A 25789-nucleotide genomic window follows, 5' to 3' on the forward strand; every position below is an offset into this window, starting at 1 on the left:
ATTCCTGGCGGCGTGTAGAGAGGGGCTGGAGGTTTCCCACCCACCCCCCTCCCCCCTACCCTTACGTAAACGTCATGTTCACGGTGGAGATTAAAGGGACACACGATGCCCTTGGAGTCGTACCTTCCACCAAGTGGATTAAGCAATGCATCCACACAGTTTCAAGAACTAATGTCCCTAACTAGAACTGGGGCTCCTTCCTGCTGTCAGTTAGTTTGTCTGCCGCCAAAAGTCCGGCGCGAAGGACAACACAATTGCGTCTGTCGCTTCGGCGTCGCCAACATCGACGGTCGTCGTCGTCCCCGGTGGCGACGACCCGGAGGAGGAGGGGAGCAGGGGGCAAAAACTTGCCACATTGTACTGATACCACTGATAGAACAGCGAACGCATCCAGTCCAATCTGGGGAGCCCGTGAATGGAGTGGAAATGTATGAAATCCTGCCCCGAGTTCTTGCCGAGCGTCTCAGAACCTTCCCGCGCAGGAGGCTTCTGTGACTTGCTGCTGGTACTTCGGATATGGTCACTTGGTAGAGGCGATGATGATTTAAAAAAACGTGGGGAAAGAGAGAATGCTCGCGAATATACAGGGAAGGAAATCAGTATAGGAACTAGCTGTTGCTTGATAGAGAAGGATGTGGTGCGAATAGATACGCAGCGCGATGTTATCTTTGGCTTTTTAAGAAGTATTTAGGTAGCTGCTACTGTTTTGTGCTGCGATATTGGGATGCGCTAGTGGTGGAAAGAAAGTGTAATCTGTAAATGGTACCTAATAGAAATAAGGTGGTTCTGTTGGAAAGAATTGTTTCGTGAGAATTTATTTTGCATAGACTGGGGGTTGCCTAGAATGGACCAATAATATGTAGGGTAGACCGAGGGCGATTGTAACAGGGGGGGAGCGATTGTAACGCGTTAAATATCTCAAAACATATGATAGATATTAACACAAATTTTGGATAATGATAACTTACTTTCTCTCTAATCTGTGGGATATAACTTTAAAGATATAATTGAAGAGTCCTTGTAGATAAAACTGTAAGTGCTAAAAATCAAAGTTTTCAAGGAGAGAGAGAAAACTTCCCCGATTTTAAATTATTAACGAAATTTGATTTGTGTTGATTGCTAAACATGCTTAAGTAACAATAACTCAAATGCATCACAAAATTTTCTATTCTTTGCATTAATGTAGTCTAAATTCGTTACAAAAATTGTATTTTTAGAAAACCCTGTAAGTGCCGCCTCTTACAATTAGATACGGAGAAAACTGAGTATGTCATTTATTTAAATTTCCAAGCACTGCAAGTGCCAATCCTGTTTGTCTCTAGTTAATTGGCTCTTACATTTTTTTCTACAGAAGTGGCGCTGGACTTATTTATAAAGGGAAATTGCATTAAAATTCTGTACTATACATAGTAGGGTGACCGGGGGCGATAGTAACAGGGGGGGGGGGGGTTGTAACGCGTTAAATATCTCAAAACATATGGTAGATATTAACACAAATTTTGGATATGTGATAAAGAATGAAATTTCAAATACACACATCCATATCCTAGCAGTATAGATACACAATAGACATGCATAGTGAAGAAAATAACTTTTCGATACCCTAAACTAACTTTTCCTTACTGATTTAAAATTATAATATAAATACTCCCTTTGTAAGTACGTGTTTTCTCTATTTTTTAATATTTAATGTGGCCATTTTTAAAGCAATACTGATCGTTACTTATCACTCTTAAGTGTCTCGTTAATAAAAATTTAAAATTTAAGTTGAAAAAATCCTATAGCACAGCACAAGCAAATCAAATGAAAAATGGGTGCAATGTACTGAATGTAAGGATTCATCACACGAAGAATGCACCAGCCAAAACGTTTTCTATTTCTGCCACAATGGCGACACCGCATAATTGGTTATAAATTTTACTTTTTTCATTTATTATTATAATTAAAATCAACAAATATTTTAATTTCGTAAAGTTAAATTTGTGCTACTATCGACTCCATGCAGTGTTACAACCGACCCGGGGTCAGGGACGGTTGTAACACTTTCTCCGCTTCTCATTTTTTATTAATAACCGGAATATTACTTGACATACAGCGAAACTGTTGTGGCTCAAATATTGCCAGATAAGTAAGTAACATTTTCGTAAAAAAAACTGTTGTTGTAACTGTAATAGTTTTTGCGTAATCGTATTCCAAAGTCAAAGTGTTGCTACCGCCCCCGGTCTACCCTACATATGTAATACGTAAAGTACAAGTAGTGTTGAGTTTGACACACAGGCATGTCAATATATGAGTTTTAAACTTCCTTTTGACCACCACGGCGTTTGATGTTGAAGGAAGTTGGGTCGTGGTAAGTAATGGAGTCTTTGGAAGGGTTCCTTTAGACTTAGATTTTAGAGGGAGAGTGAATGGAAGGCATTCGGCAGAAATTCCTTGCTTGATGAGCGAACAGGATAAATGGAAATAGGAATGGATTTAAGAATGTTATTATTATTAAGTAACTGTATTTTTAAGTTCAAAGTGAATTGTTAATAGTCACAGTACCGAGAGTTTACGAAATGCTTAAATATTTAAAAAAAAAGACAGTTCTGTCACTGATGAGCTATGAAATGTTTCCAAATCGATAGGTACTTCATTCAAGTTTGCATGAAATAATAGCTACTGATATTTACTGAATATTCGGTGTACGCAACGAAGGTCTGCTCATGGAGCATCTGCCCCTTTTTGTACAACGAGGATGACAAATGTGCCTTCCTGTCGCGAGCACTGCTAGCATAAAATAATAATACAAACGTTAGTCGATTGTGCTGCTGATGTTCGATAGTGAACGGTCCACGCAAGAGAGGGGAATAACATAACAATAAGTGGCTAATTTACCAGCATACGGTGAATCCTTGTCATAGAAACCCGAGGGCCTCGCGTTTCGTGTTAACCTGTGGTTAAGTATGGTTTCTCTCTGAAGTAATTCGAAACAAGTCAAGAACCTGAAACTGCGAAACATCGCCACCAGCCGGGAAGCAGATAGTAAATATACTTTACGCGAGTTTCGTGACGAAATTCACTTCCTGCTGAAATTGGAAAGTATGGGAAATCGAATCCTTAAGAAGCCAGGCGGAGTTGACGAGCAACGACGTGGTAATCAATATTTTATACATAACTTTCTTACTTTTATTTCCCTCTCCGCTAGTGGCGTTTCGAATGAAAAAGTTGCGAAGCAACGGATCCCCTTTTCTATGAGATATATAAAACAGTATTCCGAAGATATATTTTAATCTTTCGCACTCCAAGTGCCTGTGCCTCTCAGGGACACCAAACTTTTAATAATATTACACAGTGGTATCATTAAACATTGTAAAACTGACAGAATTCGCGATATATAGAATTGAAATGGGAAATTATTAAATTAGAATTGTCGGGAATTATCGATTTCGAAAGTGTTATACTATATTTGTTTCCCTTCCTTTCATTAAGTATTTAATTGGAGTATTCAGCGAAGGATCTCTGGTCGATTAAGCAGTGAATATATGCGCCACTATATACCAGCCAAACATGTGAAATCACTTCAGCTCTACCAGTTCTTTGAATAAATTCCATAAAACGTGTCGTAACTAGTTCGTTAAATTGAAATTTGTTTATTTTACACGTCAGTCCAGCGAAGTGAATTAACAGCAAAACCAAGTGAATTTACAACAAAGTTTGACTCTTCCCCTCGTACGACTCGGTGTAAATTCCACCTAACATTCCACGTGTTTGTACTCTTCCAACCATGAATTAAATATGCGCATAATTACGGTTTTAAGAGAGTTCGTGGTGCAGCAGGAGCATTTCCTGGACCAGGGGGGCGTATAGGTGATAACTGAATATGAATACTCGAACACAAATAGAAGCAGTAATTGTTAACTACCAGAATTTGCACGTGAAAAGCTCAAAGCTCAGCTACTGCGCTAATAGTCCCCCCCGGAACAATTGTATTCCACCTTTCTGCATGAATTTAAATTCATTCTGAATTTATTTGCAAACTTGCGCAATATCTTCTGGTTGTTTTTTTAAAAGCGTATCATAAATCTCATTATCGATTGCTCACAGCTGACGGGCAGTTGCGCAACAGGTTTGTTAATAAAAGCAAACCATCTCTGATATAATTAAATATCGAATCATTATTGGATCTCTATTGAAACGTTATCTCTGCTGACCAGGGCAAAAGTGTTCGCCTGACCTGCCGTATAATTGAAGGAGAATGATAATATACAATTCGTTATTCAGGGCGAATCTAAAGTAACAGAATATATATATATATATATATATATATATTATAATTTAGTAATTCCAGCATTGAGACAATAAATTTAGAAAATTTTTATTCAGAAATAAGCATTCATAGACGTAATGTGTAATAACTATATTTTCTAAATAATTCGAAAATATAGTTATTACACATTACGTCTATGAATGCTTATTTCTGAATTAAAATTTTCTAAATTTATTGTCTCAATGCTAGAATTACAAAATTCAAGATCCATGAATAGGAAATAATGTAGTGAAGCAATTTCAAACTCAGTAGTTCATTTAATTTGAATTTTTTTATTTTTAGAAGGTTTAATAAAAACACTTAATAATGTCAGTTTAAGGAGTGCAAAGGGTTAGTTAAAGAAAAGTAGGTGTATGATCAAGCACGTAATTGATTTTAGTAGTTTTGTAATTTTGAAAGTAGGTAGTTCAATTGGTTTTCGAGATATTCGATCAAAATGGTTTCTCACCTCCGAATTTGAGATTTGTTTCCATCCCTTTAATACGTGTAAAATATTTTTGTAACAACCACTTTCTACCAAAACCGCGTCAAGATTCGTGATAGTCACTTGGTGATGTTAGGAAGCCTGCTTAAAAATCACCCTACGTCTCCACTCCATGAAAAGGTTTCCTCCGTTTACCTAAATCAGTTTTCTGGAGTAGGTTACACGATCACTAGTAGCGTGGGTTGCTTGTCTCCCGCTGAACAGACGGCTGAAACGTGTGGCGAATTTCGATGAGCCACAATTGAATCGTCCCTAGGAGGATGGAATAGCAATTATCAAGATAGTTGGACCGCCCGTTTCCCAATCTTGTTGGTCACTATAGCCATTCGCCATAGTAGTTCTTTGATCGTTCCATTGCTCCATTGTACGTACATAAACATTCTGTCTTCTATAAGTAGGCACCTTAAGACATCAGCTAAGATGAAAGAATTATTTCCTCTCTCTTTTGTATTTTTATCTACGCTAAGATTCTTTTCGTGTACACTATCTGTCAAGGAGAGTGCACGAGAGCACTTGGGTCACAAATTCAGAACACGATTACTGTAGACCATGTACATTGTACACAGTCTTAAATATCTTAAATGTATTCAGCACGGTAATTTTGTTGCAAGAATTCCGTACACAAATCTATAAATAAGAAAAGGTAAATAACTTTAAATAACTAATTATGGAAATGGTTCTTGAAAATTAGAAAAAGTGTGCACACACTAGGACTATCCTATGGATTACACTTGAGTTTGTAATTTGATTACAGTTTCTTTTTTATTTCCTTGCAAAGTTGCAAGGAACGTGACCTATTTATTTGATACGTAATTCTACTTAACTACATTTTGTGCGAGCTAATGGTAGGTATAAGAAATTTCAGACTAATTATCTCAATATATAAAGCACTAACTTTATAACGTTCCCTCGCGAAACTGCATAAGTCTCAATTATCTTCGATAACATAAAACAGAATTAAACGAGGAAACACACGTCATAATATTCGCGAGATTAAAGTACATTTCAATGGTATTTCCGTTTCTCTAATTAAAAATTGACAAAGTGCGCGCATTCGAGTGATGGTAGGAAGAAGCGCGCGCTTCGCTGGATTATTCGCCGTAGGTACTGGTTACAGTGTTCCCTGTCCAACTTGCGAGTTATATTTTTCGATTTATGCGTCTGAAACTGGCGAACGTGGAAGAAACGACGTTATCGGGCGCGTGGATCGTGTGAACGCGAAGCGTCTATGTATCATTTCGAATAGGGAAATATGGCTGCGCAGAAATCAGATTTAATGACTTTGAAGTTGCCAGAAGAGCGTATGTAACGCTGGATATATAAATGCACGACAGCATGTAATTAAAGCAACTATGCTAATGACGAATTAAAAGCAGCGGCGCAGATAAGATCCACGGTGGATCCTTGTAACGATACCCGCGCCATCACTTAACATAATTATCAGTGTCGTGGACTTTCTGCGGCCCAATTAGTTCCTTTGACGATAAATCCTGCCAAAAGAGCAGCACAGTTTGCAATTTTCACCGTATCACGTTACACGCAGATAAATATTTTTCTGTTGGAAAATACAGCTCCGCCATTTATCGTAAACAGATGCCTGCTCCACTTTTATGACCTACTGCACATATAACCACAGGAGCATCTGCTAATACCAGAACGTGTGAAATACGTAGTCACGCTATAAGACCACAATATTGTGAAATTAACTCGGCTGTGTTACTCGAGAATAAAACCAGCTATTTGTACTGTAAATTTATAAGGAAATATAATATAATTGGAATATTGAAGTTTCCTAATACCAGCATTCCATGAAATCGAATTGACAAATATAGATACCTGAGGACATTAAAAATTCTACGTTTCGAAAGAGAGATGCTAACAGTATCTTAATTTTAGTAAATAGATAAAACCTATTTTACTGTTTCATAAATCGGGTTATAGATTTATAGAAAATATAATCCTTCCGTTTCATATTAGAATGGTATAAAGGGTGTAAGCTAATTATTTGTCGTGGTTTTCACGGGTGAATTTACATACTTAGATCAATGCAGATCTTTAAAAAAATGTGCCGCAAAATTAACCCCGACCTCCAAATTCAGGGTCAAAGTTTTTTTATTTCAACGTGTTTGACTCGCTAAAACGAGGAGTGTCAAAGGAATCATGTTCCAAAGAGTGTTTCAAACAACGAACGACATAGTTCGTTTCTTTTACACTTTGTATCCTCCCAGTGAATAGAATAAAACACAATTCACATTAAAATAAAAAAAAAACTCGGATCTTGAATTTCGAGGTCAGGATCAATTTTGTAGCAAATTTTTTTCACAAATCTCCACTGATTGAAACGTATAGAATCACCCCTGAAAGCAGTGACTATTATTTTTCTAACACCCTGTACATACATACACGAAATCCACGATGCATAGAAATTACACATAGGTATCAGTCCCAGTTAAAAGGTTAAAACTTACGTTTACGAGCCACATGTATTTCAGCACTCCAATTTCTGAAACACAAAATAGAACATTACTCACCACTGTATTACATAATACCCAACAAAATTATTAGCAAATTATTCTATGAAAAGGGTCGACAGAAAATGGGGAAAAATTAAATCTAGCTGCGTTAATCAATCCCCTGTGATAAATATTCTCCATTTGCAAGCTAGTCCTAAAGTAAATTTGCTAGAAACGCAAGAGTGAACGCACTGTCAGAGGTATGTACATACATCGTATAGAGCGTATGTATATTAGTACAGAGGTTGGCTTCTAAACACCCGTGCTCAGCAACATTTATTTCGTATGGTCTACGAAGCATGAAGCAAATACGCGCTGGATGTGCGCGCTTTATGGGCTGTAGTTACGAGGGTATCTGTAGCCAGAGCAATAGGCGCAAAATGAAGTTTTAATATGGTCCGCGGAGTAAGGAACTAATATCGACGAAATATTTTTTTGCATTTTGCAACTTCTTCCTCGGGGGTGTTGCACATGTACGAGTAACTGTAACCTCGGTTTTCCCTCAACGAGTAATATAGGATAAATAACAAACACCTTAATTTCTGTCGATTCCACTGCAAACTTTATACTTTTAATTTTGATATGCTGAAATACGAACGGGGAATTAAAGGTGAAAATTCTGCGCCAGGAAAATTAGTGAAATTAATTGCTTTTGAAGGTCCTTTATGACTAGTATGTTCGTGAGTAATGGCTTTTCAGTAAATTCTGGGGAATCACTGTGCAAATTCTATTTGTGCATTTTTTTATACTTAAAGAGGTAATTTTTAGTCCACGATAAACATTGTATTTTTCAATCTTACGCAGAGATAATTAGGATGTCCAGTGCTCCGAAATCCAGTGAAAGCGTTAACTATTGTACAAATTCGTAAGGTAGAATCCATCGATTTGGAATCTTCTCGTTTAACCGTCGCCTTGCGAATGTGGGGTCTTTTTGGACCCAAGCGAAACTGTTTGTACTGCTTATTACGTATTGGTATCAATGCTTTAAGAAAATAGAAATCTTTCATCATATGAATAATAAGAAGACCGAAGTTTGACGTAGAAGTTTATGTCAAGAATTATTGTGCGAACAAAATAACGTGATGGGTCAAAATGGACCCCCCATTGATTGCCAGGCTTTCCACCGTCTAAGGATTAATATTTGTATTTCCATATACTCGAAGAATAGTCTGAATAATTTGTTCCAAATTTCACAATCGATTTCGACATATGCACGAGGCACAGCGAGTAGCTAATAACAATAAGCAGTCCCGTGAAAAAAATCAGTTTACCTTGAAAAAAAATTACGCTGCTCGTATTGATCCTATGAAGCTATGTATAAGAGATATATTAAAGTTGTATTTATTTTTTATAACTCATCCCGTGTACCATTCAGCAAAGTTCACAACAGTTCAGAGAATGTGAATTATTTCTGATTATACCACATTTTAAACTATTCTCGTAATTTTGCCCCGCATTGCGTTTCGCGGTTCCTTTTTTAATTTCGTGTTTCATGCAGTTCACGGAATTCCACGACGCGCATGTTGTCGAAACGTTTCGCCAATATCCGTGCGTTCTTGTTGCATACCCCAGGCGTTTTCTATACCTGTTAATTTTGCGCGCAACATATTATTACCATCCCCAGCTGAAAATCAGGCATTTAGGCCCAGCTCGAGAAGATGGCTATCATCTAATTATTATCAATAATTCTAATTGCTAAATATGTTTCATCGCTTCCTTTTTATATTAAGAATAAGTACTTTGATATACTACAAGTATTAGTAAAACCTACACTAATAACACTGTTTATTAAAGCATAAGAGATATTCTTAAATGTTACTAAACGAAACGTTAAATACTGAGGATAAAAATAACTAAAAAGTATTGCAACATAATATGCGATCAGTAAATATAGTACTGCAAATATTTATTGCACCACTTGAATAAATGCGTTATCTTTTACACTGCTCTTATTATTAGCACTAGGAAAATATTATTGCAGGATTTATTTATTGCAAAATTGTGTAGCTCACACTCTTGTTGACCACGAATAATTTTATCAATCATGTAGCTATGAAAATTGTGTGCACTACGTAAATTTGAGAGTGATGCAATAAATATTTCCAATACCGTGTATTATAATAAAATTATTAAAGTAATGCAAAAATTAAGTCACATATAAGAACAACAAAAACATAACTGTTATATTGACTGTATCAGAAGTAACTCAAAGCATTAAAGTAACAATAATTAAATAGTTGTCTGCGATAACTTAAACGAGAACTATAGGGACATTCCCAATAGCATTTCCACGTGAATTTTTTTCATTATATCGTAAAAAAACTAATTTTGTTAAAGCACAGGGGGTATTACACGAAGGGAAAGAAAATCGATATAAAACTCGCAGGCGCCCGTAAAGAATGTTCCAACCTGGATTTTGTCCAAAAAATTGCGCCACTTGTTCGCCAGAATGGACGCCATTATACCTCTTCCAGCGAGTGGGGCGTTTAATTTATAGCCACATTGTTTTCGATTGGATCAATTACGCTCGTCCATCGGGGAAAGCAGCTTCTCCGTGATAGAAGGGAAAAAAGAATTCACGCGAGCCCGCCCACGATTTTCCCCAAACTCAGCAAGAAAAGTAAATCGAATCCGTCTTCCTCCGTACTCGCCCTTTACGGTGACCGTCCACGCCACCTTCTGATTTCCATTCATATCAATCTTTACGAGGCTCGCTGGATGCCACCAACTTAGGCGACCACGAAATTTACGATAACCCAGAGAATCACGTTAAAAGCTTTTCCATTTAGAACAGAAGTTTCACGGCACTGGCCTTAAAACATGGTGCCAGGCTCGACTTATCCCCGTGCTAATGACATCAAGTAAAAGATACCTAAAAGCAGGGAGAACGAATCGTAAGAGGAACGTCACACTGCGGAAAGAAAGCATTTAATGAATTTTCTGGTTTAAGATGCTTTAACAGTATGGTTATTCAGATTCGTAATATTGCATACTTTCTTTTGTATTAAATAATATGTTTAACTCTCCTTGGTCACACCTTTTTATAATCAGCAGTTGGAAACAACGCGTTCACTCCACCCCAACGTCACTTTTGAGTTACCACTTTCGTATTTTTGAATCTTTCAACTTTCCAGTGATAATAATTGTACATTCATAATGATGTAATAGTCTTTTTCTAGAAATGGAAATTTTGATATGTTGAAATTTGTATTTTAAAAGATAATAATTGTACATTCATAATGATATAATAGTCTTTTTCTAGAAATGGAAATTTTGATATGTTGAAATTTGTATTTTAAAAGATAATAATTGTACATTCATAATGATATAACAGTCTTTTTCTAGAAATGGAAATTTTGATATGTTGAAATTTGTATTTTAAAAGATAATAATTGTACATTCATAATGATATAATAGTCTTTTTCTAGAAATGGAAATTTTGATAAGTTGAAATTTGTATTTTAAAAAATAGTGGTGGATAAACGCGATTTTTTTTTTATTAAAATTCACCAAATTTTTTAATTTAGTTATTAAGGTCTACAGAAACATTGGTAGAAACATTTCCTGGGGTGCGGTACGCCCCGTGTTACCACGAAGGGTTAATTTAGCATGGGAGTTTGTTAAGGAGTTTGTTAGCGAAATAAGTTTGTGTTAAAGGCAGAGTATAGCATGATTTAGAGTTCCAGTAGCGTAAATGTTCAGGCTTCTCTTCGACAGTTTCTAAGATTTAATTTGTGGATATTTATGCGACTGTGACGTCTCACAACTTGTAAAGTGTATGTGCAAATGATGCAGTGCCCGAGGAAAATTAATGCTCACTATATAATTGCTAGGATCAATACACGTGTAGATTACAGTAGCATTCTATACTGTAAAACGTGTCAGTACAATTCCTATTGACGTATATAAGAAACAGGAAAAGATTACACATAAGATAAAGTTAACATAATGCATTATGCAGATTTGCCAAGTTTCTGGCTTTTAAATTAAATTGAATTCAAGTGGACCGCAAAGATTCATAGATAAAGATTGAAAAGTAGATTCAGCCCCTGCATTCTCTTTATCGACTGGTCTGCGTTGGCCACCAATCGTATCCCGTCTGCGTTTAATCAATTTCGTAATTGCACCATTTCCATTAACCTTAATAATCTGCTTTATTGCCCGCTAGACGTCTGACATTAAATGCAACGTCATAAATACGTGCAGCTTTAAAGTCTGCCCGGTCTGGCATCGATCAGTAACCTGCCCACTCCACATTCATTAAAACTACTTAGTAATTAATTTGACGATGCATCAAGTTACAGATCAATTATCAAACGAAATACCCTGAATTCCAATTCTTAATCATTCCACCTTATACATTTGCATATCTGTCACTTTTAACGATGAAAGAAACGCAATTTGCAAATAAAGTAGACGTGGTCGCTAATGGTCAGCATGATAGCCTTGCCGTCAGCACATGTTTATCTCACAATTAAGTCCTTCTCACAGGTGACACTTTTGTACCTCGCGATTAATATCTAATTGTAGGGTATACCTATTCATAATTCATACAATGTCTGTATTCTCTCTTTTCCAAACCACCCTTCTCTGGAAAGCGTTCGCCACAAAACTATCTCAGGACTAAAAGACCCTGGTCCCACTTCCCCTACGCGTTTCACTTTACTTACAGCGGTGGTCAAACAAAAGTTTCAAGCCCATATTTTTACAGGTCAGCGTAACAAACTTGATAATAGGCTTTACGTATTATATTCGCATTGCTGGTTTATTTTACTACCCCCGTGTTTAATTCACGGGGATACAAATTTTAAGATATAACCCTTCCTTGTGGAACTATCTTTGCAAGTATAGTTCTAAATATCAGTTCCCAATGGAACACACCTATTTTTCTCTTTTCCGATTCGACCCAAACCAATTTTCAATCAGTTGCTGTTTAAAAACTATCTGTTAAATTAGGTCGCAAAAATTCTCAGATGAAGTTTGAACATTGCAGAATATATGTTAATGTTTAAACAGTAGTACTATTTTCAAATGGTGCCTCAAAGATATTTTAACAAGTGAAACTGTGGGCCGTGTTGACCCAGTGTGACAACCGAGGGTTAATACAATTCCATTTCTGTTACCATTTATAGTTTAAACTTTCTTTCGACCACCACTGTATCTGTTCCGATACTTTACCTTCTGCTAATGTTTATCGTTTCGTTTTTCCCCCTTTCGTGGTGAAATGAAATGTATTCCGACCACCGAGCGTGCTCGACCGACATCGCAGTCGGCCTATTTCTACCGTTTCGGCAACGCCTACAAACAACCCGCAGGGAGATCGATTTTTCGCACGCTGGGCACACTCGGTTCCGCGTAAATAACAGGGAACGGCCGTTTATATGAAATTTTTAGCTCGACGCACCCGTCGAAATCAGATTTCGTGCAGGTGTACGATCTGCCTGGCTGACAATTGAAACGTACGCGCAGTTCCGTGTCGCGGATAGGATCGTGTGTTTGCCCCGTCGCCGTGCCACGCGGACAGTAAACGCCTCAAACAGACGCAATAAATCCCCTCGTGTTTGCTCCTTTTCGCTCCCTGTTACCTACAAATCGCGAATTTAATCGGAACCCGGCTGCCCCTTCGGGCACTACGATATTGGCAGCGAGATCGCTACGCCCGGCGAAGAATCAATTTCTCAGATACAATCGCCTTCTGCCACGAGATATTGATTGGGTACACTGTAAATATGACGAGAGTGCAATTAGAAGTTTGTTTGACAAGGAAATCCTTTAAAACAGCTAATAGTTGATCGACTATCAGGTCTTGATCAGGTTTGAACCCACGGAATGTTGTCCAATCCGAAAACTTTGATTTTCAATCAGCCCCTAAAGTTATAGCGTTTATTTAAGTTTTTAATATAACTTTGTAACGGCACGAGATACAACAAAACTTTAAATGTAAGAATTGTTCGTTTTCTTATGCTCTATCACACTACCTAAAGAAAAATACAGTTATATTATAAAAAAAAACGGAAAACGCGATAAGTTTAAGGGGTTATACCTAGTCAGGCGGCCGGAATGAGGCGAATGTTTGTGAATTTTTTTTGAAGAAGCGGAAGCGTATATTTTTACAAAACTTTTTGCGCTTAAAAGAGCAACATTTAAAGAACATTTGGTAATTTTTTCGTAGAAAAATATTTACGTTTATAACAAAGTAACAACTGACATCCAAGAAGCAAAAATTTGGTGCAACAATCACGCCAAAAAAATCAGGATTTCAACTTTAAATAGCCATTTTGTTGTAAATTAATATTTTGGAAAATTCACTCCGTCAATCGGAAGATACATTAATATACTAACGAAATCTTTTTTGTTTTTTAATTTTAGATAATCTGATTCCGAATGGCAGTACTCACCGCAAAACCAAATTTTTAAAAATGCTTCTTGCATGTCGGTTGTTATTTTATTATAAACGTAAATATTTTTCCACGAAAAAATTACCAAATGTTCTTTAAATGTTGCTCTTTTAAACGCAAAAAGTTTTGTAAAAATATATGCTTCCGCTTCTTCAAAAAAAATTCACAAATATTCGCCTCTTTTCGGCCGCCTGACTATTAGGTATAACCCCTTAAGGGCTGATTTTACCCCTTCAGAGTGAATTTCCGCTGAAAAAAATGGCTCCCTGCACATTCGCGCGATATTCCGTTCGGGTTAGAAATTTCTGGTTGAGAACGTTTCCTTGCTAGACAAATCGGGAGACGGAAAGAAAGAATAAATAAGAAAGAAGTTATGGGCACGAAGGACGCGAGGAGAGGCTGCAAGGAATGGCCACGAGGGCTGGTCCCAACTCCCAGCAGAATGTTAGACCCATCCTGAAGTAATACGAAAGCAGTTACCTGAGGTGTTTAAAACTGGGAAGGGGGGACTAAAAAAGGGTCTTCGGTCGAAGGCTTGACGTATACCCACGAGTGAGGTCCACTCTTCATATTGCTCGGGGGTCAAAAAAGGATTTGCTATCCGAAAGTGGAGTAGAGATTTCTATAGTGGGTTATGCGCACTTCTTTGGAAGAACCATGGACCCATGCTCGTGAAGCGCCTGAAGCTGTCGCCGGCCACCTCCTCCACTGTAGGTTTGCTGACTATCTAGGTATATGTACACTGCCTTTCATAAGTATTGGGACACCTGTTCTGGGTGGAATAATTGCTTAAAACGTTGCAAATTTATTGAACAACTCGAAGTTTGCTTTATTTGGTATTTTAAAATAAATTCAGTGAAACGTATTAAATAAATCTCTACCAAATATCACATTTTGTGCGACTACAGCAGGTGTCCTAATATACACTTATGAACGGCAGTGGGTACAGGGCGATCCACCGACTCTGTCCACCTCAAATATCTCCACTACTTCAAGTAATAAGCGAAAACATTACTTACAAAAGTTATAGAGCACACCTGGACCTCGATTTTGATTTTTTAAATAGAATGTTCAATTTTTATAATCAAATTCCATAGAATAGCGAATTCTGTACTTTTATCCTGAAACTCACTCCTTCTGAGATATTCGACTTTGTCCATCCTATTACTGTTATGGTGAAAAATTTCCGAAGCTGTGCTCAGGATGTAAACGTCCATATGCTTTTGCTTATTACTTGAAATAATAGAGATATTTGAGATGGGCAGAGTTAGTGGACCACCTTATACATGGTTACGTTATGTTTTCCATGGGTTCATTTATATTGGGGTGGTTTTGTTGGTATGAGAGCTTCAAGTTCTGCTTTTGAAAACTAAGATCCCTTTTAGGAAGAATGTGCTGCCACGTCCTGTATAAATTAGTAACGTTTGGTAATGCGTTTACATGCAAATGTTTTTAGCTGGCTTAATTTCCCTGCCATAGAGATCGTAGTAACGAATTCCCTCTCGGTTGTACCAGGCAGAAAGCGACAATTTTGTAAAATGCGAAGCAGCCTTTGACGTGTTTAATGCTCACTATCCTGGTTTCAAATTGCCTAACGGTGGCTACCTGGTCGCAGGATGCCTGAAGACTTGTCGCGAATAATTCACTTTCTAGTCGCCCATTACTGTTCGCTTGCAAAAATAATCGACTCCGGTGGTGGATTAAGGAGAAACCGCAAGCTGAATATATCGAACTTCTTTAAACGTCAAGAAACTGGTTGTGGGAATCGTTTAATAAGTGCGTTGGCTTAATGTCCGGTGTGGTATATCGTAGATTATTTTAAATTGCCACGATTATATCGTTATTAACGATCTTGATTGCACGTCCATCTTGTTTTTCATCCTCTAAACTGGAATCATGATTGTTAAACCGCTCTAGCGTGTCCGCTGATCACTTTATCATCAAACACATCTTCCAGTCCTTCTTCTTCATGAATATTTGCAACCACATTTCAATCTACTTTATTCCATATATTATAGTTTTATTTCTCTAAGTGGCGGATCTCCTTTGCATAATTAAATCGAATGTAAAGAAGATTAAAATAATTATAGTCGATGTAACATCTGACGTAGAAAATAAGGTTTAAAGATTCCACTTTCTGTTTCTAATTTATTCAGGAGGGATAGTTTATAAATAATCTGACTTCTACGTACAACTCAAAACGAGTCATATTTTAATTTAAGTTTCGCCATTCAATTTAAAGGAAAGTAACATGGGAATAAAATTTGAAACAATTTCCTCGCCGATGAAATTTATTCAGTTCAAAATTGCTGATTTCATATATATATATAATTATTCCCCTTCAATTTCGTTCCCCAAAGGAGTACAAATTTTAAGGCAGCGGCGAAACACTCTCCAGCGTAACGCCTCTATTTCCACTAATTAAAAATATTCAATCCGACGTGAACGGAACGCTTAATTTCCCTCCACGTTTGCCTTCCTTATTAAACCGTCGAAACGTCTGTGCCTTCGAGAGCAGCCTTAGATTCGCAAGAATATCGTAGCACAAATTCGCGAACGCTGTTGCTCCCAGTAATTGCATTTCTTTTAATCAACACGTGCCAGATTTGCAATTTTACATTCATAATTACTTACCCACCTCGTTTCACGAATTTCTCAACTTTCGCGAGAATCAAACGAAACGCTCGCCCCTTCTACCCCCATTAAGCTCCGCAAAATGTGCTCGGAAGAATGCAGAGAACCTCTGCGCCCGTTGATTCCTTCAATCAACACATTTCTCCGACTGGAGAACCAGCCAGATTTTTGTAATTTCACCTGCTTTAATCGCAGCAGCCTTTTAACGGCCTGAAAGCTTGAATTTCCAGCGATTTTCGGGCGAGCCACTCTCTGCCCAGGCTTTCCACGAAATGGATCGAGCTCTCGCCATTCTCTGCCAGCGGCGTGCTCCTCGTTATGCCTCGCGTAAAACGTTTACTTTTTCAAGAAGCCGGTACTTGAATTAGCGACGAAACTTCGGCTGGAATTGCAGGTGCGTGCACCAGCGCCAATTATCACACCCGCGAGCGGCGCATTCGGCTCGCGGTTGGCACCATTTCTCGCTGGTAAGGGACACGAAAGCCCGGCCAGTAATTTCTCAGAAATAATTATTGCGAAAGTCTCCCGAGCGCCTCGATACATGTGAACTCACCCTGAAGGCGATTAGGTTGGGCACAGACGGGTGTAACGCAACGTGTAATTGAACACGAACTCTGTGGACGTGTCACGAACAGTGATGGGACTCGAGATTGCTTCTGTTTGGTAGACTTCCACAGTCTTACAAATTTTATGAGGTCTTGCGGGTCTAATAGCGGCCGGAAACTTTACCTCGCGATGCACGCTGTAATGTACTGTAATTTGCTTTTGTTCCACGCGCTGTACAGTAGGTACTCTGCTAATTGTAAGCATTTTATGTTACTGTGTGCAATAAAGATGTGTTCTGGGATGCGTGAGAGAGGCAAACAACCCCCTTTCCCCCCCAAAAAAATTCCTGAGTACACACATTTCTTATTCATACAATATGAACAAAATTTTTTTGTTCTTATTTGTATATATCGCAGAAACCTTATGTCACATTTTTAATAAAGTTCATCAATTGCTTTAAAGTCACCTCCAAAGTTATCCTACCATTTCAGACATAATATCATCGTGGTTACCCCTTAAGGGAAGTATCTTCAAAAGTTATTATCCGATTCGACTGAAACTTTTTTACTTTGCAGAATATACTTGTGGCTAGGAGGGAACAAGAAAAAAATACCAAAAGATTGAAAATTTCTAATTTTTAAAGGCGTTGAAAGGTCGGAAAATATAGGGAAAAAGTGATGTCAAACTTCAAGTGTTGTTATTTTCTAGAAAAATGTAATTTTTGTATTTTTTTCTGGTTTTCCCCATAGCCAGAAGTATATTCTTCAAACTAAAAAAAAGGTTCAGTCGAATCGCATAATAACTTTTCAAGATACAGGTCACACCAATTTGGATGAATTTTTTGACGCCTCGACTTTAACGACTCCCGAGTGCCGTCTTCAATGATTAATTACAAAACAAAAAATATATATCTATAATTTAAGACATCCTTATTACAATGCAGAAAGTCCCATCAAATTATATTTAGTAGTTTTCCTTTAATTAATTCCTAAATATCGCCTACTTTTATGGGCACTAGACCGGAATCTCCCCTTAAGGCGGATTCACACACAGTTCCGTGGCGTCGCGGTGGTGAAAAGTATCGTTTCCCTGTTTCGAAATAGAACAATAATCCACACTTATCCGTGTCAGTTCCTCACGCCGAAACAAAGGGACCGTTGACACTGACGGCAGCGAACCATCACGGAACCGATACACGTGAATCCGCTTCAAGGATTCATTACACGTTGCATCGCCTCAGGCTGTGCCCAGCCTTAATGCGGCAGACACTAGAAGGAATTAGCCGCGGGCTGTTTGATAAAAAGTCCAGAAAACTCTGCTGCTATAGCTAAAACGCTCCCCCTCCCTCCCGTATTTACCTCGTCGCCCGGCGAAAGAAGCAAGCCTTACTTACACGAAAGAGGTTGGCTGGTAGTCCGTTAATTAGTCTGCAGAAAGTACTTCAAAGGCGTCATCCCGTTTGAGTAGCGTAAGCGTACCCCTCTCAGTGTCTGACAGTAAGAACGCAGCTCAAGGTTCTTCAACCTTGAAATACACGCTCGATATCGCGTGGCTGACACCAGACGCATCTAGGCCCCTGGTTAACGCTCTCTTTTTAACGCCCACGATATCTCAAAACCCTCGTCCCGGCGCTGTGTCCCCTTTTTTCACATAGGAAATCGATGCAGCCACCCTCGCCGAGGACAGAGCGGACGTAAACGTCGCACCGATCGTCTACGCGGCCCTAACGATTCGCGATTTAAGCCCGGCCGCAGCGTCTGCGGTTATTTCCGTCCGATAAATATGTAATTAAGCCCCCGCGGGGGAACGCGATGCAGGCGGATGACGAGGGATTCGTACAAATATGAGTCAATTATCGCGAATACAATGAGCTTCAAAGGTTTTGTGTTTGATCTCTCAGGTATGGAGGCAATTAATTATTTTCAATGGTTGGAAACTGTGCGTTGTGGCTGGCGATAATCTTGTTAGAGAGAGGAAAGGTCTGTCTATTGGTTGAACACGTTCAATTGGCAGAGCAAGTAGAACGTCCGCCTGACAAACGAAGAATCTGAATTCGAATTCCAATGTATCAGTTTGATCGGGCAATTCTTTTACCACCTGCAGTTCTCAACAGTGGATTTTACCTTGCGTCCTTTTATGTACTCTGGTATACCTGTATTGATTTAAACCGTGAATCGTAGATTTTGGTTTGTCTGATCTTCACGTTGGAATTTTTTTTAATATTTGTTGAGTAATTGTAAGACGTGTTTGGGAGAATGGCGATTTCAATGAACTCCTCTTTAATTTCGTTGAAATGAGAATGAATCGTCGATGTTTCAAATTGAACGTAAATAACTGCTATAATAGGATTCGATAGAAAAAGCCCTCGACGGAGGAGAAAGTACCGAGGTGGTAGTAGAATGATACCGTCGTATTTACGTACATCGTATAAGGTTTCTGTGATCCGCTACAGAATAGCTTTTTTACATACGCACCGTATAATTAGATTACGTTTTCAAGGAGATCTTACATCGAAAGATTAGTCGCGCCTGCACTGTTCCAGTCGAACGATTTCCTAATCGTTTTTAATACCGTCCACTAAGAAGTCCAACTCAAATAAAGAATTATACAATATCGGCGTGAAGAAATAGGTAATTAAAAGCAATTGTTTGAATTGCTTCATCGCTCTTCAATTATTTATATATGTTACAGTGCAAACCTGAAATCCGTCACAATCCGATTTTACTAAGTAGTCAGTGTTAGGTCCCATAAAGCAGAGCCTCTGAGAAGGAATTTCTCAGCGGGTACAGAGTTTCTTTTACGCCCCCTCCCTTCTCCATTAATCATTCTGTTTTTATCGACTACGGTGGAAGACGAAAGAAGGGTGGAGTGAAGCTCTGTTAATTTTCTCCATTTTAACCCTTATGCTCTTATATAAAACGTAATATATTAAATAAATTAAATGAGGATCAGAGATAAGAAAGCATATTTGATTTGAATATCTTTGTTTAGGCTGTGTACTTAATGGTAACGATTTTTGAGATCCCAGGAAATTTTTCTGCACCCCTGTTTGGCTCCTGGCCCCGCATATTGAACCTCGATTACGATGTACCTGAAATCTAGAATTAACTGGGCAGAGCTAGTAAAATCTAGGAACAACTGAGAAAAGCCATGATCTTAATGTGTTTATAGTTTTCGGTATGTGAAACTTAATCATGCTGAAACATCTCGGTTGAAATTGTTTCGTGTGTATTTAGCCCCGCACATATTGAAAGCGTGTTGATTTCTCCATTGGATCTGCGGTAGTTCTGAGTTTGACCCTAACTTCACCCTTTAGCCTGCCACGGGGGAGGCACCGGACTCCCCTCCCGTCAGACTGTTTACTAACTAAACAACTAACTAACTACGTGTTTTACAAACGCTTTGAATAATAAACTTCTTTCCCAACTAGCTTAAAACTAGTTTTAACCATCAGAAATTTGAATCGGGATTATTTTTAACCAGCAAGGGTGAGTATTTACTAACAGATTTTTAGGCAATGCTAGTGATGAAAATTGCATTTTCATCATTTTAGATTTCACTGACTAAAACTGGTATTAACTATCAACGAAGAAGCTAGAAGGAACTAGCTTTAATTAGTAACATTGGTTCTTAACAGCTCTCAAGTTTTCCCAGCTGCATTAATCCAGTTCAGTAATAATATTCACAGTGCGAACAGAAATATCACTAATACGATTTACCGAATCGACTTTCCTGTTCGACGATTTCCTAATTAACTTCCACAACTATGTACTAAAATTAACCCCATAATTCCTCTGACGAGATTCACCACTTCTACAAATGAATTACAAAAGCAAGGTGTAATATAACGTATGCTTTTTAAACTCATGTATCGTTCCACTATTTCCTATCATTTTTATCAATTATCAACGACATCCAGCGCTTCCCACCATACTTCCAATTCCGCTAACTATCCGCATCGTCCGTTCATCCATTTGCCCCTGTCGATTCAGCGATGCTGGTCGTTTGTTTTAAAACGCCTCGGCGTAAATAGCTTGCTCAGAGGAAAAGCTTTTTAATAGCACCTACAGCGAGTCACTTTGTTCATCGACCGTTCCCTTCATCCGCGTTCCTCGTGAAAGGTTGCCCCTGCGAGAACAGCTTCGCGTAGGAAACAGAAAAGCATTCCGCGCGGGAGCGAGTCATTGTGTCTTAACAGGTGATCCCCGCCGTCTCGACGCGGCAAACTATTAGGCACTCACCGTGACGGCGCGCGACGCGTTCACCCCCGCGCAGCATCGCAATTTTTCTGCAACGGTAGGCCGAGAACGCCTCCCAGGCAGGGCTTCAACTATGACGAAGATGCGATGACGCAATTACGTTTGAGCGCGGGCTATCTAGCGGAATGGGCCATCGAAAAAAACTCGCCACTCGACCAAATGGTAGGAACAAAAAGAGGGGGTGGAAACTGCGTCTACCTAGCAAGGGGGTGGGGAACAACAGCGCACGGTTGGCCACGCTTTCCCGCGCGAAACTTTCCCGAGACCTGGTGAAACGGAAGACGTTTTTCGTCCCGTGGCAACGTCCCTGTCAACCGGTATATACACCACGGGCGAAAGACAAACAGCCGCAGACCCCGCTTATTTGTCAGTTCCGCTAAGAGGCAAATATTGTTAGAAGCTGAAAATGGGGCAGCGAAATGATGGGCGGTGATTTTCAGTGGGAGGATGAATTGAAGGTGTGCAGTGAAATATGGTTGCATGAGAGATCTTTATGGTGAAAGTTGAATTTGAATGTAGGGGTGAGTTAAGAGAGTGGGGCAGTTACACGTACAGTATGTAACAAAAGTAAGTAAACACGAATGTTTCTGACGTTTGAATAGATTTTTCTGAAACCTAGAGTTAGGTGTCTTAGCAACGAATACAGCAAACGTTAGGGCGACGACCCCCAATTGTTATTCCTATTTGGAGCACAAGTTTCTTTTACGCATTAAGTTTATTGTACCAAATTAATTGGAGCATATATATTACAAGGTTACAAAAGTAAGTAAACATCTTTGGTTTTTCATTTTGTATTCCGTTCCTGAAATTTATTTTTGAATTACCTCTTTTAGGATATAAACTTATAGATTCTACCAATCATTTTCAAGTTTACCTGAAATTGTTACAAGACGTTATAATTCCAGAAGGGAAACGATTGATAGGAGATGATTTTATTCTCCAACAGAACAATGCACCAATTCATATGGCGAAAATTGTTAAAAAAACATTTATAAGAAAATTTATTTAACATTTCGGAACGGCCTCCGCAAAGCCCTGATCTTTCGACAATTGAAAATATGTGGTATATCTTAAAATTACTAATCGCAGAAAATGAACGTAGAAAATACATGCTCTCCTTACCCGATCGATTAGCCAAACTATCATTGCGGAATGGCCATCATTGCGGATATTAATTTATTATTTAGTTCGTGTTTACTTACTGTTGTAACATGAGTTCTTCACATATCATGCATTTTTATATTTTTTAAAAACAGATTATTAATTAGTGAAAGTTTTATTAGTATGGTTATTTCAGTAGTCTCGTGTAATATCAATAAATGTATACTCTGTTCTATGAAATTAAACACTTACTTCGATACAATCTTTTCTTTGCTGGAACTCCGACTGCTTACTTACTTTTGTTACATACTGTATCTCTTGTTTGGATGCAATTCGAAAAGTAGCATAGAGGAAAAAGTTGAGTGGTTTGAAGAGCAGTAGGGGATGGAGAAACCAGACTACCTGTTGGGGCAAATTGACTCTCGTTGTGAATGGTTTTTAAATTTCCAAACCATTTATTGATTCTTGAAGGGCATCAGAACTGCGTCTTGCGAATAAAATAAAGATTTTCTGATGGCAGGGGTGGATTAAGACATAGGCTAAGTAGGATGCAGCTTAGGGCGGCCAATTTTTGGAAGCCACATATTTTGGAGAGTGACAAATTTTGAGGGTGGCAAATTTTGGGGAGCGACATATTTTAAGGGGCGGCAAATTTTGGAAAGCGGCGAATTTTGGGGAGCGACAAATTTTGAGAAGCGAATGAAACTTCTTCTTAATAGAGTAACTCTCGTAGCAATTTCTCCTCTCTTTCCTTTTTTTTAACATATTGTAATTTGCTTCGCGCGCAATGCAGCTGTTATAATTAGTTCTACTCTTACTATTTTTAGTAGTATTATTTGCTTACTTTCCTTTGGACGAATAGAGCTTCTATCTTAATCACAACCCCTTTCGCATAATTCCATTACTCCACCAGCTCCCTCACTTAAGAGTCCCAATTTGTTTATAAAATTTACCATACCACAAGGCGCATATGATTAAATCTCGCACAAATCGAAGAGTTCGTAATTCACGGAACCGAGTAAATACTGAGTTCTCAATCACTTTGCTGTGTATACTGCGTCCCATTTCGCAGTCCTGTATCTAACAAGTTACCGAGCATAAAGTGCTTCTGGTCCATCGACCAACGAACAAGTTAGAATGTAAAGGGTTAATTTCGCTCGCGAGGTATGTACCTACGCGTACAGTGTTTGATAGTATGTATCGGCCTGGAGCGTCACGTGTACGCAACTTTGGCTTCTGGTGTTCTATTCTTTCACCGACGATTTACGAGCGACGCGTTTTTCGAGGCCTTCGCCCGAGTGTAGACAACGCGTTAGGTAGAAGCTGGATGCAAATTCCAGCTTACTGTGGGGAGGGAGTGGGGGTTGATAAAAGTCGCACGGTAAGGTAACGCTTCGAACAACGCGTGAATTTTAAGGGCGCCTCGAGGCTAGTGGGCTATTATATAGGACGGTACGAATGGGAAACCAATGAGTCTATGTCTAAAGAACAAATAAAAAATGTGGAATAATGGCCCGTTACGGCACATAGGTACCTACCATCGAGGAAAATGGCTTTGAGTATTTGACAAGCGTGCGCACAGTGGATTGTACATCGGTTGAACCAGTTTATCAATAAATTATTTATATTTCCGCTCATACGCGCTTGGTAATGAAAGGTACACAATAAAGCGAGATCACTTTTGGAGGACTTCGATTAATTAACCTGAAACTTGCCACGTACATTTCGCTGTACCTCATACATCTATTTGTTCTTGTATTTAGTACTATAAAGTACACAGTAAAACCAGGCGCTCGCTTTTGGAGGTTTATAATTAATTAACATAAACATTGCCGCGTGGAAATCGTAGAAAAACCATGTCCCTCGATTGATGTATCAAGTCGTACGAAATAAAAATAAAAACAGACGATTCGTGTGGATAAAGAGACGCTGATAATTTCCACACAAAAAGTGTCACATTTGGTACGTTATTTAATATAAACAAAAACAGAGCTAGACTCCAGAGCGAGCCTTGTCGATACGTTAATACTCGACAAATATTCCAGAGTCATTTTTCCCAAGAGCGAAACCGCGTTTGAGCAAATATTGCCGTAGCTTTTTGCCAATGGCGGGACACCCTGTGTTCAGTCAATCGATAGCTGGCGTGTTTTCGAAAAAAAACTGCACGAACGCGCGCGGTGTTCCCACGCGCATCGTAATGGCAAAGCCACGCTTGGAAGGTGGTGGCGTACAACCCGTTGCCTTTTTTCCAGGGGTGCTCCACGAAATAATAAAAGGCCACGAAGGGTTGTAAAAATCACGTTCGCGGTGTTTATGATACGGGGGTTTACCATTAGGGGCGTGTTACGGCAGGTAGCATTGTCTCCTGCGTGCTCTTTCCGCTTCGAATTGGGGATTATGAATATACGAGGTGTTCGAACTGTAATGGATCGAATTTTAGAGACCCACGCATTCCTGTGGTAATAAAGGGGAAAGTGTTCCTGTAAAGCATGATAAAGGAAGGAAATTCTGTAGGGTGGTTGCACGTTACGTGGATATTGTGGAGTTTCTACATTTTCTTGGTTAGCTTATTTTTCTTTTCTGTTTGCTGTAGAAGCTATGCTATCTGCTGCGAACGAGGGCGAAGTTTATATTTCAGTTGTAATCTTTTGGACCACGAGTCGCTGCAAATGGTTGTATTGGATAATTTTCTGCGGGATGTCGGGTTCGTTGGAGTATCCGTGTGATGTGATACTGTAAGGAAGTTGAATGGAGTCGTGAATGTAGGATATCGATCGCCGGTGGAAAAGAAGATACCCGAATGTACGAAAAAGTGATACGAAGAGGTGGTTAGTTTTGAAAGAAGGGATGCCTATTTTTGTTGTCATCGTAATTTTCAAGTTTCTAACGTTGTATCTTTTTAAGTGGACTCACAAGCTTTCCCAGTCTTTATGTTAAATAAAAGTTGAATACGAATTCGAGCAATTTTCCATTTCCTATAAAAAAAAAGAATCTCCCCCCTCAAATCACTCCAGAAATAGGTCATTTTTAGGATTTTATTTAAAGCAAAGTAAACATTATAGTGTTAAAAAAAATTTATAGGCTGTGTTTGTACATCGTTAATGATAATATTTTTTTTGTTGTGGAATTATCTGAAATCAACGAACCAAGAAAATTCTTAAAGTTTCTACGATTCTCCATGGAAGCATCTACGATCATTACTTTTCGTCCAATCTTCTTTTTATAAACATTTTCGTGCGTAAAATTGCCCGTTTGTATTTTTTAAGTTTGTGGTTCAAACGTCTGCCAAAACGTGAGATTACAATATTTTGCTATGACCATAGATGATCCCATGGAGAATCTTATAAACTTTAAGAATTTTCTGGGTTTGTTGATTAAGGGCCGTCCTTAAAATACGTAAGGGTGATTTTGGCGATTTCTTACCCCCTCCCTCCCCAGTATAAGAATTAGTAAGATTTGACATTGCAACTCCCTTCTTATGTAATATTTTTTACATCGAATTTTTTCAGTTATTAAAATTCTTTTAAAAGTTTATATAATTCATT

At 38.6% G+C, this 25789-nt stretch overlaps 1 protein-coding gene across 3 annotated transcripts in view; it reads right to left on the minus strand.

Annotated features, from left to right (window-relative positions):
• LOC143369733 (adenosine receptor A1) overlaps positions 1 to 25789 on the minus strand; it is a 197526-nt gene that overhangs the window by 83118 nt on the left and 88619 nt on the right. For all 3 annotated transcript variants that reach the window (XM_076814076.1, XM_076814059.1, XM_076814067.1), the window contains one exon: positions 7262 to 7296. The gene's annotated coding sequence lies outside the window, so the exon portion shown is untranslated. The remainder of the gene's footprint in view (positions 1 to 7261; positions 7297 to 25789) is intronic.

Source organism: Andrena cerasifolii, chromosome 1, assembly GCF_050908995.1.
Source record: "Andrena cerasifolii isolate SP2316 chromosome 1, iyAndCera1_principal, whole genome shotgun sequence".
NCBI classification, from domain to species: Eukaryota; Metazoa; Arthropoda; class Insecta; order Hymenoptera; family Andrenidae; genus Andrena; species Andrena cerasifolii.